The sequence below is a fragment of the Gekko japonicus genome, unplaced genomic scaffold (assembly GCF_001447785.1).
Source record: "Gekko japonicus isolate JY-2015 unplaced genomic scaffold, Gekko_japonicus_V1.1 scaffold53, whole genome shotgun sequence".
Classification (NCBI taxonomy): Eukaryota; Metazoa; Chordata; class Lepidosauria; order Squamata; family Gekkonidae; genus Gekko; species Gekko japonicus.
In genome coordinates this window covers 2,330,331-2,347,217 of record NW_015162474.1, presented here as the reverse complement: position 1 = coordinate 2,347,217, position 16,887 = coordinate 2,330,331, and positions in this window count along the sequence as shown.

Below are 16,887 nucleotides of genomic sequence, written 5' to 3'. Positions count from 1 at the left end.
TGTAGAAAGAAATTGGCCTCCTGAGATGAAATGGGTGTTCCCAAGGTAATGCTGCCTCATAGATGGCATCTGATGTCACCTCTCTAAAATGCAACACAAACACCTTCTCTCAGAGGAAGATTACATGGCAAGTAATTGAAGCTGGAATGATTTTTATCTTTGTTCTACTGCACTCATGCGTTTGCAGGAAGAAAAATAGTTGCAGAGATCCTGAATATCACTTATCTTCCAACATACATATCATCATGAAAATTCTACATTAAAAATTCCTATCAGCTCTCCTGTCCGATTCCCCATGCATTCGAAATAAATCCACGTTTGAAGAACAAAGTTAAATTTATTATAAAGCGATGGTTAGATCAAGAACACCAGAATTGTTAGGAATGACTACAAGCCTCATAGGGAAACATAATAAAGGAACTTTGAACCAGGTTAGGACCAATGAGTCCAATTCCCGCTGGCGGGAAGGCAGATAAAACAAGCGCCCAATTCCTTGGGAACACAACGGTTCTGCAACATAACCACAAGTTCAGTTCTCAGGCATGAGATACATAATAAGCTAAGCAACGCCATAACTCCATCCCACCTCCAGCTGGTTGGCCTTGAGCAGTTCCGCAGATGTAGCAAGCAAAAGACAAGCTCCAGGGTCCCCCCCCCCTCTTAATTATTGTTAAAATTAAAATTCTTACTATCCGGAACATCCCAAAAAGAAAATTCTTATTTGCACTAATAAATCATCGATTAAAAAATCCCATTGAAATGAAAGAAGAGCATGAAGCAATAGGTGTTCACACTGGTTGATAGTCTTATAATAGATTGACTGCTACTATGAGGTCTTGGTTCCTGAGATCTACTCTAAGGGCCAAACTAGCCAAAACAGCACCCTCAGGTTCATCCTAAGGATCTGTTGCAATTTTGTAGAGTGTAGTGATCTCATGTATCTCAGTGGTCCAGGCATCCCAATGGGGTCACTATTGCGCTGCTTTGGGGTTGTGTTACAGCGCCATAGTGCTCTTAAAAGAACGTAAAAAAAAAAGATGAAGATCGCCCATGTGGGCAAAAAAGGGCGGGAAAACAAAGTGGCGTAGTCTGAAATGACAAACCACTTCAGAGACGGCTCCTTACCGGTGGGGAGGCTGTGTGAAACAGCCGTCTCCGTACCGGTTTATTCCAAGATGGTACAATAACAGTTTTAAACGGGCGGGAAAACAAAGTGGCGTTTTACAGATACCATGGATCATCAAAAAGACAAATAAGTGGGTTCTAGAATAAATGAAGCTTGAACTCTCCCTAGGAGCTAAAATGACTAAACTGAGACTATCATACTTTGGGCAGTTTACAAGAAGATGAGTCACTGGAAAAGTAAAGAATGCGAGAAGAAGTTGAAGGCAATAGGAAAACAGGAAAACCCAACGTGAGATGGATTGACTCAATCAAGGAAGCCACGGCCCTCACTTTGCAAGACCTGAGCAAGGCTGTTAATGATAGGATTTTTGGAGGTCATTAATTCACAAGGTTGCCATAAGTCAGAAGTTACTTGACGGCACTTAACACACACACGTTTTATTTAAGTTTCATTTTATTACCCCTTTATCCTTTAAAATGATGGATACTTGTTCTTTTAATTATGTTGCTGATCATGCAGTTGGTTTTAAGGCTGTTGCTTTTACCATTTTTGCATTATTGCAGAACCAACTTTAGGAGAGAGTGCAGGACATAAAAGCTTCAGATCAATAAAAGAAACATTCATTTCACATTGCTTTCCATGGGGAACACATTTGCAGCAGCAACATCTTGTGTCCCATCGAAGTGGGATGAAATGGTCAGGGAGTGTATTGACGCCAATGAGCTCTTGCCTGACAAGTTTCACACAGAGAAGAGGAAGGGTCCCTATCTTAAAAGCAGAGTGGAGGAGCAGGCATTGGGCAACCCATGAAAAAGAGGCAGAACATATAATGATATAACTAATAAGAAAATCCTATCAAGGGAGGAGCTGTGACTCAGTGGCAGTGCATCTGCTTGGCATGCTGAAGATCCCAGGTTCAATCCCTGGCACTTCCAGTTTTAAAAAGTCTTCCTTTTTAGTGGTTATTTAATTTAATTTAATTTAAGGAAAGAATGGTGATTGATAGATTAATCGATAGATTTACTGAGGGCTATGATTAAAACGGAGACTGGTGAGGGGCTTTTTACCCATTCAATGCCATTTTCATGCTGACTATATACCAGTACCCCAAAGTTGCTTTTAAAAAAAAACTTTCCTTCAGATGCCTGTATGTATTATTGATGGCAGTGCACACACATTCTTGATAAGATGCTGCCCAGTGTGTGGGGGATCACTTGGCTTTGCTTCGATGGTTAGGTATGATCTTTTTACCTATATCACTTGTAAACCTGCTTGACATGTTTCATGATGATGATGAAGCTGGAGAATGATGGAACCCAAAGGGAAATAAAAAAAAATTAACTGCTGCTATTGCAAAGTGCCAGGTGGACAAAAAGGGGTTCGATTAGCCCACAAAAGAGGTTTTCTGTAACTTTAAATGAAACAATTTTGTTTTCATAGAATCACAGAGTTGGAAGGGGCCATACAGGCCATCTAGTCCAACCCCCTCCTCAATGCAGGATCAGCCTAGAGCACTATATACGATTGGCAGGGAACTGAATGTGATTTTGGAGCAAAGAAAACATATTACATTGACCTTTCCTCTGTGTTTAAAGCATTTTTAAACCAGTTAGTGTTAACAGATTTTAAGTGTTTAAAATCTAAATCCAGCTATTTCTGCAGCTCATGTTGTACCTCAGAAGAATTTATGCCAGTATTTTTCACTAGAACAATGATTGCTCACATTTCAAAAGAACAGAGTTAATTGCAGAAGGAAATACAACCTTTTAATTGCCACTTCATATTCAGGATTATTTTGTTGGATAAGATTACCAGGTTTGTTCTGAAAACGAAGAAAGCCATGCCAGAGAGAATGCCATCTCAAAGCACATACCAAAAAGTTATTCCATTTTTAGTTGCAAATGTTTAGCCATTAGCGTACACTGTCCTCCTAGGAATGGTAATCAATCCATTTCAACCTTGCATGATTGAATTTGCTTGTTGTTGACTCCTTGGAAAACAAGGCAGTGTTAAGAGTCCCACACTGGCCACTTGGCTAATAAGTCATAATCATGAAGAATGCATAGGCCAAAGCTATATGGATAGGTGAGTGAGTCTACCATGGTCTGTGATCATCAGCAATATAGTAGGGCGAAGGCTAAGGGTTCATCAGGACCACTCTTACTTGTGTTGATTCAGAATCATTAAAAGTCTCATGTCCAAATTTTCATGAGTATCAATATACAATGGTCCTTGACATCCCACACAAGTGTGGCAAGTGCAGGCATATCTGTCTCATTGGACATGGGAAACCTGGAGCTGAAGAAGAATTAATTGACATGGTATCATTCTGCTTGCCCATGGTTTCGTTCGGCTATGCTACATTCCTAGCACAGGAAGCAATTGTCAGCTCTATGGTTCCAGGGAGGACAGCATAAAGAAATGTGATCAGTTGGCAGAAGCTTCAGGGCAAGTGAGAGAGATGGGGTTATGTGGGATTAAACATCAGTACTTTGACACAACATAGATCAGTTATGGGGAATCTTGCAAGAGGAGCTAACTTTAGTGAAACAATTAATGGAGCTTACAGTGTACCCAGGAACTGGTAGTATAATGGCTCGACAAAGAGACTGAGCTGTGATCCAGAAGAGAATAAGGGTCTCATTTATTGCACTGTGTATTGCTCTTAGTATCTTCTCCGTACAGCATTGTTTTCTAATTTTTGTGATCTACTTGTGGCATTATTTATGGTATGTCTTATGCTGTTTTTCTTTGATGATCTAGGTGTTTTCTGTAATTCTAAAGGACTTAGTATAGTGTTTAGGATTGCATTATAAATATGAAATAGTTTGCATTGGACATGCTTACCTAAAAATCTAAATGATTGCTTTGAGTATCATTAATATCTAAGAAAGAAATCCTAAGCAGGTTTTATTAAGAATCCTAGTCTGGTCTATTCAGTGCGGCTTACAAATAGGAAAGTGTTTTTTAGGATTTCACTCTAATTGTCTTGCAATGCTACTAAAAAATTCTGTGGCAGTCCTGTTGGAGGCAGCAAACAACAAAGAAACTCCTAAGACATGGTAGCAGTATAGCTTCTTTTGCACAAGTGCAAAAACACAACACAACTTGAAGATTTTAATGCTTTAAATATATATCATCATATATAATTCCCAAGACTGACAGTTTTCCCTTGCTTACTAGTGTAAGCAACACACTAATCAAAGTCTTTATTGTGTTTTTTAAACTTCCTCTGAATAGATCTTTAGAATTTTTAGATCAATGCAATCACTGACCTAGCTGCTCAGACTACAGCCTTTGACAGTAGACTCTTTATTCAGAAACTATTAGTTTGAGGTATTATTATTGTTGTTGTTATTGTTATTATTCTTTTGCAAACAATGGTTATTATTATGTGAAATAATCATTACCATTGTTGCTATTAAGAATTAAATTTCAACCGGTGATAGTTGACTCCTTGGAAAACAAGTTGGGAAAGTGTACTTTGTGCTGAATTTTAGTAATTTCAATCTGCAGAGCCATACGTGTGTTGGCATAAACTTCCCTGCTCTATAGGGGATTCTGTGGATTCTAGGTTGCATTGATGATGATGTAATGCTTCATATAAAATATGGATGAGTTTAGAAAAGTTTATGTTAGAAGAAGCACATATGTGAAATGTTACAGGAAATTTTTATTTACTTGTTCATGTAATCTCAGAATAGGAAAGGGTCATCTAGTCTAACCTCTGCCAATACAGGAACTATAATATCCCTGACTAGTAAGTATCCAGTTGATACTTAAAAAACCCTCCAGCAATGAAGAATGTACCACCTCTCAGTATCAAACATAACTCACCATACCCACTCCATTATCCACATGACATCTCTTTAGATATTGGAAGGTGGCAATCATATCACCTCTCCAGTGTCTCTTCTCCGGCACTTTCAACCTCTCTTCATAGGACATGGTCTCCAAACCCCTCACCACCTTTGTTATTCTACATTGGATTTGTTCCAGTTTATTGATATCCTGCCTAAACTGTGGTACGCAAAACTGAAAACAATACTTCAGGTATGGTCTAACCAAGGCAGTGTACCATGGCACCAATACCTCATGTGACCTCAACACTACACTTCTGTTAATGGGACCTAAAATTACGTTAGCATTTTTTACCACCACTAGAACCCCGTAGTCCTTTTCACAGGTAGTACTACCCAGCCAGGTAATCTCTTAAATTGTCAACACACCCTAAATATATATATCTGAAAATAAGGCCAAGTTTACACCTTCAGAAATACAACATAATAGAGACACCCTGGGGTTAGCGCCGTGGTGCCACGGGTGACTCTCAGGATGCTCCCGAGTTTCCCTGTCCTCTCCTGTCTTTTTGAAGCCCTCCTCAGTCCTGGTGACCCCCACGGGCTTCTCTCGACCTCTTGGGGGGAGGTTGGGATGCAGGAGACTCATCTCGGTGACCCTGCGAACGGCGGTTCGCCAGGGAGAGATAGTTTTCGTCTTGAGGCAGAAGCTGGAGAAGGAGCAAAACATGGTCGCCATGTTTTTGCTATAGCCATGACCACCCACTTTTAGAGACCAAGAATATAAAAATACAACAAAATCACAACAACGAAGATAAGAATCAGCGTACTTTAAAAGAACAAAACAATGAAATTTCCTACTGAAATACCCTTCTTTATACTGCCACATGAATGGGAATAAGCGGCTGAGAATAGAACTTGAGCAGTGGTTCTTTTTGGTGTTTTTTTTAAGGAGACAGCAGGGGTAAGAAACAGCTTTTAAATACTGAAATTACTAACTTCTGAAAGCAACTCTTGTATAATACCTGTATTATATTACGCTAAAACTATTAGTTGAATTGCATTGTATTGATTATTGTAATGAAGTTAAGAGTGTAAATGAGCAGAAAAATGGTGACGGTAGAAAATAGCACAGAAGGGGAGGATTTGGAAAACATGGAAATTGGGAATATAACGTGGGAACAATTCCAAAATCTTTTGAGAGAGGAAATACAAAATGCAGTCACTGCAGCCTGCAAAAACCTTTTGGAAAAACCCATTAGGTTGATGGACTTGGGAAACAAGAAAGAAATAATGAAGAAACAACAAAGAGAAGTGTTTCAGGACATGTCACTTTTATTAAAGGAAAATGAGGAAAGAAACATGAACAAAAGATGTAGTAAAACAACAACAACAAACTTTGCACTTGGAAAAATATCAAAACTGGTTAAAAAGAAAACAAAGAGGTCTACAAAGAGAACTAAGAGTAATAAAAACTTGAACCTGCATTATAGGAAAACTGGAGGGGAAAAGCAGAAAACAGAACTTTGTGAAAACAAAAACATAAGACATTTGGAGATTAAAAAGAAAATAAAGAGGTGTATAAAGAGAACTTCTAAGAGTAATAAAAATGTGAAGACTAATTTCAGGGAACCTGGATGGGAAAAACTGAAAACAAAATTTTGGAAATACACAAACATAAGGCATCTGGAGAGGATTTTGGAAAAAAGAGGGCTTAGCAAAACAAAAAAGATAGTAAGAAATATGATTGCATTTTGTTTTGTATATGTAATAATAAGAATGAAAATGATTATTTGTAGTTCCCAGAAAGGAATGATGAGAATATACGTATGAGTGGATAGTAGGTTCTACTTCAAAGAATATTTTCTTTCTTTCTTTTTTTCCTTTATATATTCATGTAATGAAGGTTTTGAAGTTTATTGTATTACCATTTGCAAGATAGTAAGGCTTTAATATGTTTTTTAATATTATTGAGATTATTTGTTGGATGGAAAGAAATGATGGTATTAGTTATAAAAATGAGATAAAGGTCAACAAATAGGGTGTTATACGCTCTCTGAGTCAGAATTAATTTTTTGATTTTATGTTCTACATATGAAAGGAAGGAATTGAAGTGGACCATATGATAAGATTGGAGGATGTGTAGATCATTTCATTATAATTTGTCAGAAATAGTATTTATATGATCTCTGAGTTAGAGTTAATTTCTGAATTAGGTTTTACACGAAAGGAAGGAATTGAAATGGATCCCATAATAAGACTGGAGGTTGTTTATATTAGCTCTTTATAACTTGTAAGAACTAGAGTATTTTGGGTTAGAGTACAACCCAAATTCATGAAAGAATTTGAAATTTAATATAAATCAAGTAAATTTAAGTAGTCAAAATATTTAAGAGATATGGTAAGACGCCTTTGTGATTATAACAAATTTGTTTTTATTGTATGCAAATATGATATGTGCATTTTTTCTTTTATATTTGTCTCTTTTCTGTTTGAAAACCCAATAAATATACATATATTAAAAAAAGAAATACAACATGATACAGCACTCCTTGTTCTGTACCACTTCCGAAAACAGGTGGAGGATCTGAATGCTGTCTCACAATGAATAGGCACCCTCTTTTGGATAGTCCTCATATTCAGAAGTTTATTCTTGGGTTTTATATATTATACAGACCTGTTTGTATGAAACAAGCAGAACTGACCATTAAGGTTACCATCGTCAAAGTGGAGACTGGAGTTCTTCCAGAATTCCAAGTGATCTCCAGACTACATACAACAGTTCCTCTAGGGAAAATGGCAGCTTTATAGGATAGACTCTATGGTACACCATAGGGTCTAGGAGAAATGAAGTCCTAGAATGACATCATATCCTAGAATAACATCATATTCCCATTGACTTCCTTACCCTCTCCCAACTCCACCCTATTTAGGCACCAACGCCAAGTCACCTGGAATTTCCTAAGCCAGAACTGGCAACTATACCTTTTTTGGGGGGGAGGAAATTTGGCCCTGGGCTTCAAGCAAAATGGGGCATTCCCCCCTTTGTCCCTGTTGCACTATCAGGCTGAAATTATTGGGATCCCTTGGAGTGAATCTGCAGCAGAATAACAGCCACAAGGGCAGGAAGAATAGGTTTGACCCCAGCACAGCCTTGCAAACTGAAACTGCCCTCCACCTGGATCTTCTTTTAAAGGTCTAGTAACAGCAATGGGGAGGCCTGGTTTATCTTTCAAAAGACATCCATGATCTTCATTGCATAAGTTTGATTTATCTATCTGGTATTTTTATCCCACTTCATCAATGCACTCAGAGAAAGGATTGGATTGTTTTTCAAAGTCAGCTTTCAAAACTGAAGTAAAGAACAATTCAAAATTGCATGTAAGTTCTGAATTTTTTTTTTAAAGTTTGTGCAAAATTCAGTCCAGTTCAAACTATAAAATACTCTGCAGTCTCATGCCTTTTGCAAGACTCATTGTTATATAGTCACAGCATGTCCCTTCATTTTCATTTTCACTTTAAGGTTAGATTGATACTTTATGAATGCTTTTCTTCAGTGATTTTACATGAGGAAAGTGCCAATGTGAAAGCCACATTCTGTGACTTAGAATCCTTATGCTGCAAATGTGGCTTGACAAAACTGTTTGAGGATCTTGCTTTCTATGTCACACTGCAAACATATTTTGGGACTCAATTCTGGTGATTCTTGGCCTGGTCTTTCTTACTTTTATGACTTCTTCACCACCGCTCATTCAATAGCACCCGAAGGGCAGTCTATCCTGAAGGGCTCTCACTTCCATGAAAGTGTGCAGGGTCCTGCTATGTTTAGCCAGTCTGACTTAGAAGAAACCTTTTCAGATTGGGATGTCTCAGCTGCTTGTACTTTCTGCAGCTGAGCCTCAAGGTCTGGCTCTGAAGGAAGTCATCAGTCCAACTTGCCTTCTTTGTGGCTGAATGCTATTTTGTGCAGATCTATACAGGGGATATGGAAGCAGCACATTCAGAGAATCTGAACTGGCTGAAGGCCTGGGCAGACAGAGTCAGGGGGAAAGCTGCTGATTCAGGGTCCTGCAACACACAGCTGATCTCATTGCAGCAAAAATAGGTCACTAATGACATATGGCCAGGCTCCAAAAAAAAAAGAAGGACTGGCCAGGACAAAATGAAATGTCTGCTGGCTGCAGAATCCTAGGCTCTAAAATGCACATAAAGAAAGCAATCCGCTTCAATTTGTTTGAAACAGCTACCGGATTATATAGCCAGGATATGTGGACTCTGAACTTCTTCCTTGTTGTTTTAAGAAAGCAATTCATTTATTGTTCCCGTTCATACCTTACTGCCATTCCCACATACTAAAATAACTCATAGCTCATGCGCCTATTAAAAATCAAACCTGAATCTATGCCAAGTTTGATACTTAAAGAAAAAAAGTCGCCACTGTCTATCCTGCTGACACTAATTTCCTTTAGGGACTCCTGTCTATTGAAATGAGTTCCTTGCCAGTCTAGTCAAAATTAAATTTATTTTGCTAAACAAAAATAGCAACCAGGGTCCTATTGGGATTTTTCTGTAAGCCAAAGCTATTCATTTCCTGTTAGATCAATTTAGCATTTCTCCTGAGGTTTTGCCCAGATTTATCATCTGAATAATCTGTCGGATGGAAACACAGCAGCACAAGATAGCAGGTTGCTGACAATTGTAGTGTGGGAGGAACATGCTACAACACAATCAGTAGTAGCTTAAGATCTGTCAGAATAGACAAAGGCCCTTTTCCCTATATCATGGTAAATATTTTCTTTCAAACGATAATGATTTTTTATCCAAGATAAATGAAAAAGAATCTTTTAAAGAAGTATGATTAACCAAAGCCAAAGACTTCTAGACTTTATAGATACACACCATAGACATAGATATGGCTTCATTTCAGTTATCTCACTAGATTCTTGTTTTAGGACTGTTAAGATTTTCTCCTTTCAATACTGAAATTTAAGCATATAAGACATTAATGGGAATATGTGTGAAAGCCTATCCAAAGAGCAATTTCTGATATAACACAGATAATTAATGATATTGATTAACAAACTTCAGAGTCAGCAACTAGAAGTTCCTGTGGTCCTGTGGATCAACACCTTATCAAATAAACTGTCAACCTAAGTATCTTACCTTTTACACTGTCCCTGGATATTGACAGGTTTTTACTCAACAAGATGCAGTACCTTACCACCAGCTTTGTTGCAGGGCAAATTTAAGCCAAGTCTTCAATTTGAAAGGGCAGGCCTTTGTGACAGGTAGGCTGGCAACCTGACTGACAGGGCTGGCTTCAGCATACACTGGGGTGGGGCAGCTGCCAGGGCCCAAGTTTTCAGGTGGGGCCCACTGTCATAGACACCCCCCCAAAAAAACCCCTGTGGTATATTTATTGTATACATGTATGTATGTAATGGAACAGTCTGCTCCTCCCCTAATATCTGTGTGATTTATTTTGGTCCCACTGGGTGGAGCTCTTGTTCACTTTCCAGTTTTGTATGTTAGCTGAAGTTGTTGGTTGTTGGAGTTGTCTCCTTGCAAATAAATGGCTGATGTTTTGAGCCAGCTTGTTTCTGCTGACTGGACTTGAGAGTGGGTGCCTGAGTGAGTACCCTGACCTGGGAACCCACAGCCAAAGGGGGACATTACCTGGTGTCAGAAGTTGGCCTGTATATCCTTTGGGTCTCCAGTGTTGAATAGGAAGATTCCAGATTGCATCCCTTGTAAAGCAGTGGAGCATTTCAGGCCTCCATAAGTATTATCCTTTGTGGGAAATTTCGGGGAGAACTGGAGGAGATGGGAACAAAAGTTGAAACAATACCTCAGAGTCGCCAAGGCTGTAAAAGAGTCTGAGGATTACAAAATTCCAGTCTTGCTTCACTGCATAAGAGACAAAGACCTTGAAGTTAAAATAATTTGCAAAGTGTGTTTGCAGACCCAACAACAAGACCCTGCCTGATTTCGCACTAGAGCTGCCTCGCTGTTGCGCCACCATTTGCCCCGGTTCTATTGGTCAATTTCACACCCGAAGCCGCATGGCTGATTTTGACCCATGGCTTCGCCCGATTTCCTCCGCAGTTTTGATGATCCTCAAAAAACAGGATCACGAAACTGCGGGGGAAATCGGATGAAGCCGTGGGTCAAAACCAGCCCCGCAGCTTTGGGTGTGAAATTGACCGATAGAACCGGGGCAAACGGCGGCGCAACAGTAAGGCAGCTCTAGTGCGAAATCAGCCCCTGTCAGAAGTTTTAACAGCTTTCCAAAACTGCTGTGAACCCCCCCCCCAAAACCCTGTGTTTAAGAGATACCAGTTCTGGCAATTACAATATAATGAGGCTGCTGGAATAGATGATTTGGTCACTGAGCTAAGGCAAAAAGCACAGCATTGTGAGTTTGGTCCTTCTCAGGATCTCATGTTAAAGGACAAGATTGTATTTAGTGTAACTGCTAGCAAACTCCTGGAGAAACTCCTAGAAAAGCCCAGTCTCACCCTCGAGCAGGCAATCGATATCTGCAGAACAAAGGTTCTTACAAGTGCCCAAGCCAGAGCTGTCTACAGAAGCAACATTGCATGCTGTGGAGCTAAAGTGAAACTGTCCCAGCTCCTTGCCACAAGCCTGCAAGCCTCCTGCAGACCTCCCACCGCAAATGCCTACCCCAGCTAAACTACAGAAGATTTGCAACAAATGTGGAAACATACACAAGCCTAGATCCAGGTAGTCAGTTGTGTTGGTCTGAAGAAGCAAAACAAATGTAGAGCCCAACACAGGTTTATTCAAGGTATGTGCTTTCGTGTGCAAGGCACACTTTTACAAATACATTGGAATGGCAGATGAGGTTCTAAACTTATAGACAGGGATTTAACAGCAAATTAACATGTAACATGATGATGTTTAACTTATGGAAAGTAAAAGACTAAATAAGTTATACAGCTCAAAGTGCCCTTCACCTGCCCCCTACGCCTCAGAGGAGATAATTAAGATTCTGTTACTTCCCACAACTAGAAAAAACACCTTTAGACATTTATCCGTTACTGTGACATATTTATTGCTTTACAACTGTTGACCTTATAACCTTCACTTGTTATTTAGTCTTTCACTTTGCAAATTTGTACTTTTTGGTACAAATAAAAATATATTATCTGTGGCAAAACTCCTATCTATTACAGTTGGAGTGTGAAGTCTAGATAAGTTTTTTCATGTTTGATTTCTGCACTCGAGTAATTGGACTGAAATTGAAATAAACTGAACTGGTATTTAGAGGGAATATTTGTAAAAGCCTGTGGGACTCCTCAAAAAAGATTGCTGGTGAAACACTGGGCCTGATGCTGTTGAAGACAAAGAACCCAAAGAGGACAAAGAAAGAGCTGCGGTGGCTCAAGTGGTTAAGACACTGAACTGCAGGCTGTGGAATGTCAGTAGTTCAGCAGTTCGAGACCCGGGTGCTGCATGATGGAGAGAGCTCCCATCTCTAGTTCCAGTTCCTGCCAACCTAGCAGTTCGAAAGCAAGAAATTGCAAGTAGATAAATAGGTACCACTTCGGTGGGAAGGTAACAGCGTTCTGTGCGCCTTGGTGTTTAGTCATGCCAGCCACATGACCACGGAAACGTCTTTGGACAGCGCTGGCTCTTCGGCTTTGAAACAGAGATGAGCACCGCAACCCTAGAGTCGGATTCGACTGGCTTTTGAGCAAGGGAACCTTTACCTTTACCTATGGGACTCCTCAAAAAAGATTGCTGGTGAAATATGGTCGCGTCACTGGGCCTGATGCTGTTGAAGACAAAGAACCCAGCTTGTTTTCGCAGTTTTTGCTATTCATTGTAAGTTTTACATGACAATTACATACAAGGAAAGAAACTTGTTACAATATAACAAATAAGATATACAACCACATAATTCTCAGCAGCTTGTTGCATTGACAGTCCAAAAATTATGCCTTATTCCAGGCATTTCCTCTGACATTGCCTGAGACAGCTCTTCTGTCTTTCTTCCACATGCCGTCCAGCAAGTCACTGCTGCTGTGCTCAAGTGCTGCAAGAGGTGTATGTGTGTGTGTGTGAATAAGTGAGAGAGAGGGAGAGAGGCTTCCTCCCAAAATCTGACCAGTCTGCCTCCAAGCTCAAGCTCCACAAAGGAGCAGTTGCAGCAGTTGTCTGACTGGAGCTGCCCCTCCCTAGAATGAAGGGCTGGCAGAGAAAGTGGCTCCCATGTCAGGACACACACCAGGCCACATTCCCATACGCATATGCCTCTCCTGCTTGTGTGTATGGGAAATTTCTCATGAATAGGAGAAAATGGACAGACATTCTAAGTGTGGTGGGATGCTTTATTCTCTGACCTGGAATGAAATGTTTGGAATTGGAACCTCTCTGCAACTCTGCTGTGAATAGAAGGGAATAATCAGTTCATGCCTTCCTATCCCCTGTATCCGTGCAGCCAGTCAAATGTCAGCAAAGAGCCCTTAAGTACATACATGCTTAGGTCCCTCCATGCAATTGGGGATGGTGTAGTCCCAATCAAAGCTTTAAGTAGGCAGAAGGTTAAAGCCATAAATTATCATTTTGAGTCAACTATTTGTATTTCATTTCATGCATAGCTAGGAATAAAATCACTGAATTCAGTCCATGAATATGTATGTGACATGATAGATATGTTTAAAAGTAAACAAGTTGCTGAGGGTCCCTCCAGCTACTCTTCCTTCCCCTTGGGTTGACCTGGTACTGATGCTGGAAGGTGATGCTGAAGTGATGAAGGATGAGTGGCCTGCTGGTAGATGTAATATCACACTATCAGCTCGGTTAAGTGAAGATAAGATGTTACAGCAGAGTTGTGTTTCTGTTTAGAAGGCGATTATTCAATAGGCCAGACCAGAGTTAGAACAGAGTTATACAAAAATATTACATATATAGTTTTGATCAAGGAGACATTAAAGGGTTACTAAAAGCTGGTTTACATCCTTGCATTGGATCAGACTATTGGTTTACTTAACTTTCTCTTATCTGTTATGGCTAGGAATGGCTGCCTGTGGAGGGAAACCCTCAGCCCTTGGCCCCAACACCATACCCCCAAGAAATTGAGGAGCAGTAGAAAAAAATAGCAGAAATTACTTTCATAGTGATGCTCCAGGAATTTCCCCATGTTTCTGTGCTCTTTACCATAGAGATCGGGGAAATTCCAAGAGTGTCACCCAGAAGTGAGATCACATTCCCCCCAAGTTCCATTCTTCCCAGGCATCACCCTCAAAATCTCCAGGCAGTGCTGGCAACCCTATCAGGAAATGGCTGTTTAGCATCTCAGGCCTTGCTAGCTGAGATCCTTTTGTGAATAGAAATGACAAGGACAGAATCTGGAATCTTCTGCATGCCAAATGTATGCTGTCCATGTGATAAAGCCTCTGTTATTATGACATATGCTTTGTTATTATGACATTTTTACCTTTCTACACAACACCCACCTCTCTTGTAACTGATCTTTCCCCCCTCTTACTTGTGGCAAAAAGTCATTTGAATAATTTACTATGGCCCTGTTCACACGGAGCATTTGCCCCGCAGAAGGCATGATAGTCGGGCGGATTTTCCGGGCGCGATCACACCAGAACATCTGGGAGACGTAGCGCACCCGTGGCCAACCCGTGGCATGCCGCCGAAGATGCGCACTTAAAAGGTATCTGCAACAACCTACTGGCAAATGGTTTGCCACGGGCTGCATATGGACTCCCGTGGTGTGATCGCGCCGGCACGTGGCTATTCCCCCGGGTCATCCTCTTTGCTGTGCGCGCCGACGGAGGAAGCCCCAGTGTGCTGCCGTTACGTCTGATCGCCTAATGGCGGATCAGAATGCGATGGTGCAAATAGCCACGCCTCCCCCCGCGTTATCTGGCCCGTGGGACCGGGGCCTATGAGTAGCTTTGCATATACAAGGCTGATACACGGTGAGCATTTCATACTTATCTGCACATTTCACTTTGACTAGCGTGGTTCATGTTTTGTGATGTAACACAGTTCTGAATGTGAATGCGGCACATGCTCTTTAGACTTGCAGTTCATGTCTGAAACTTTTTCCTTTTGGGTGCATTTCTAACTTTTGTAGTCCTAGTCTGACTGCATTGTTTATTGGGTATCTTACAGTGTCTGATAACATTGTTTTATATTGTGTGATTCACCCTGAGTATCATTGAGAAACGTGAGCTATAAAGTAAGTACATATAAATATTTTCCAGTGGGATTGCTTTGAATTTACATGGGATTGTCAGAAACTGGAGAAGATGCTCAGAACAATTTTCAGTTCTCCTACATCCCCATTCACACTAATGTCATTCAACAGGGAATCATTATTTCACATTGCTTATGAAGCTATGGGTTGCATGATGGATTTGAATGTAGATTATAAGTATTCGGTTTTGCCCTGTCCTATTGCAACTGGAAACTCTTCCAGCTAATAGGTAACATTTATTCATTATCACTCCTGGAGAAAACCCCTATTAAATAAGGACACTGTGCCCTGAGTAAAAAAAAAAAAGACCCTTACATATGAAAACATCATCTGCCACTCTCAAGCAATAGCCATTTGGTAGATGAAGGGTTGAACAGAAGCATATACTAAGCCTTAGTTTCAGGCAAAGCTCCCACTTTAAGAATGCCTTTGGGAGGAGCAGATTTTAAGGCTTCCTACAATATTCTAAAGAGAAGGCTAAGCAAAATATACTTTTTAATGACCAAGCTCGACTATCTTTTGTCTGATAGAAATCACCAGACTACTCGTCAGGTGGCTAAATTCTGTGCTCAGGTTTATAAGCATCGAAAATCCCATATGGCAGCATGATTTTATTGTTTCTAAGATTAAATCTCATCTCTTTTTATCATTGCAAAAAAAATTTAATTTGTACTGTACTGCTGGTTGTTGACTGCTACAATAAACTGATGGATTGACATCTCAGTGTTGCTTAAAGACCTTGACAGAATATGGATATTTACTTTTTAATGGCTTGTCCTTTACTGTTGATATGCATTCAGTCTACTGAATAATTGGGATAGATGACAATAAGAATTTTTAGTAATTGAACAACTGAGTTATAGGCATATAATTCACTTCTCTGACTAGCCCAGTGACTCAGAGTCCTCAGGGGAAGAGTCTAAGGAGCCAAGGCCATCAGCTGAGGAAGACCAGAGAGACCAAGGAGAGGAGGATCTAAGGAGTCCCTTCGGTCATGTCAAAGATTTCATGAGTGCTCCCCACCAGTGTTCCCTCTAAGCTGAGTTAGTGTGAGCTAGCTCACAGTTTTTCAGCCTCTGGCTCACACATTTTTGTCTTAGCTCAGGAAGAAGGGCTCCAAAGCAAACTAATTTATGCAGTGGTCAAGCCACCCGCTCACAACTTTAATGCCAGCAGCTCACAAAGTAGAATTTTTGCTCACAGGGCTCTACAGCTTAGAGGGAACATTGCTCCCCACCCCCCTCCACCAGAAGTCCCACCTCCCTGAGGGCCCTGCATGAAGGGGAGGGCAAGAGGCGGCCGTTACCAGCCCCTGGGAAGCATGGTGACCACATGTTGGCTTTCCCTGAAGGGTGTAGTGCCCGGCCATGGGTTGGGGGCTGGGAAAATGGAGTCCCTGGGTGTTTTGAATCTTTTTTTGGGTGCAAAGGGGGCTTTTGTGATTGTGTTTTGTGACTGGGGAATGCTTTGAACCGGCTGGGGTGGGCTGGGACATGTGTGAAATAGAGTGCTGGCTTATTGCTGTGAATGTGTATTTGTGCCCATGCTTGTGCTAATGTTGGTTACTGCAGACTGCTCTCTGGGGTCTTTTGGCCGGCTCCTGGGAGCCCCCACCCCAGAGAGATGTCCCCCTCCTTACAGAGAGCCAAAAGGAAAAAAGTTCTACTCTTTACAGCCATGCCCCCCCCACCTTCCTCTGTAAGCCCCACAGAGCAAAAGCA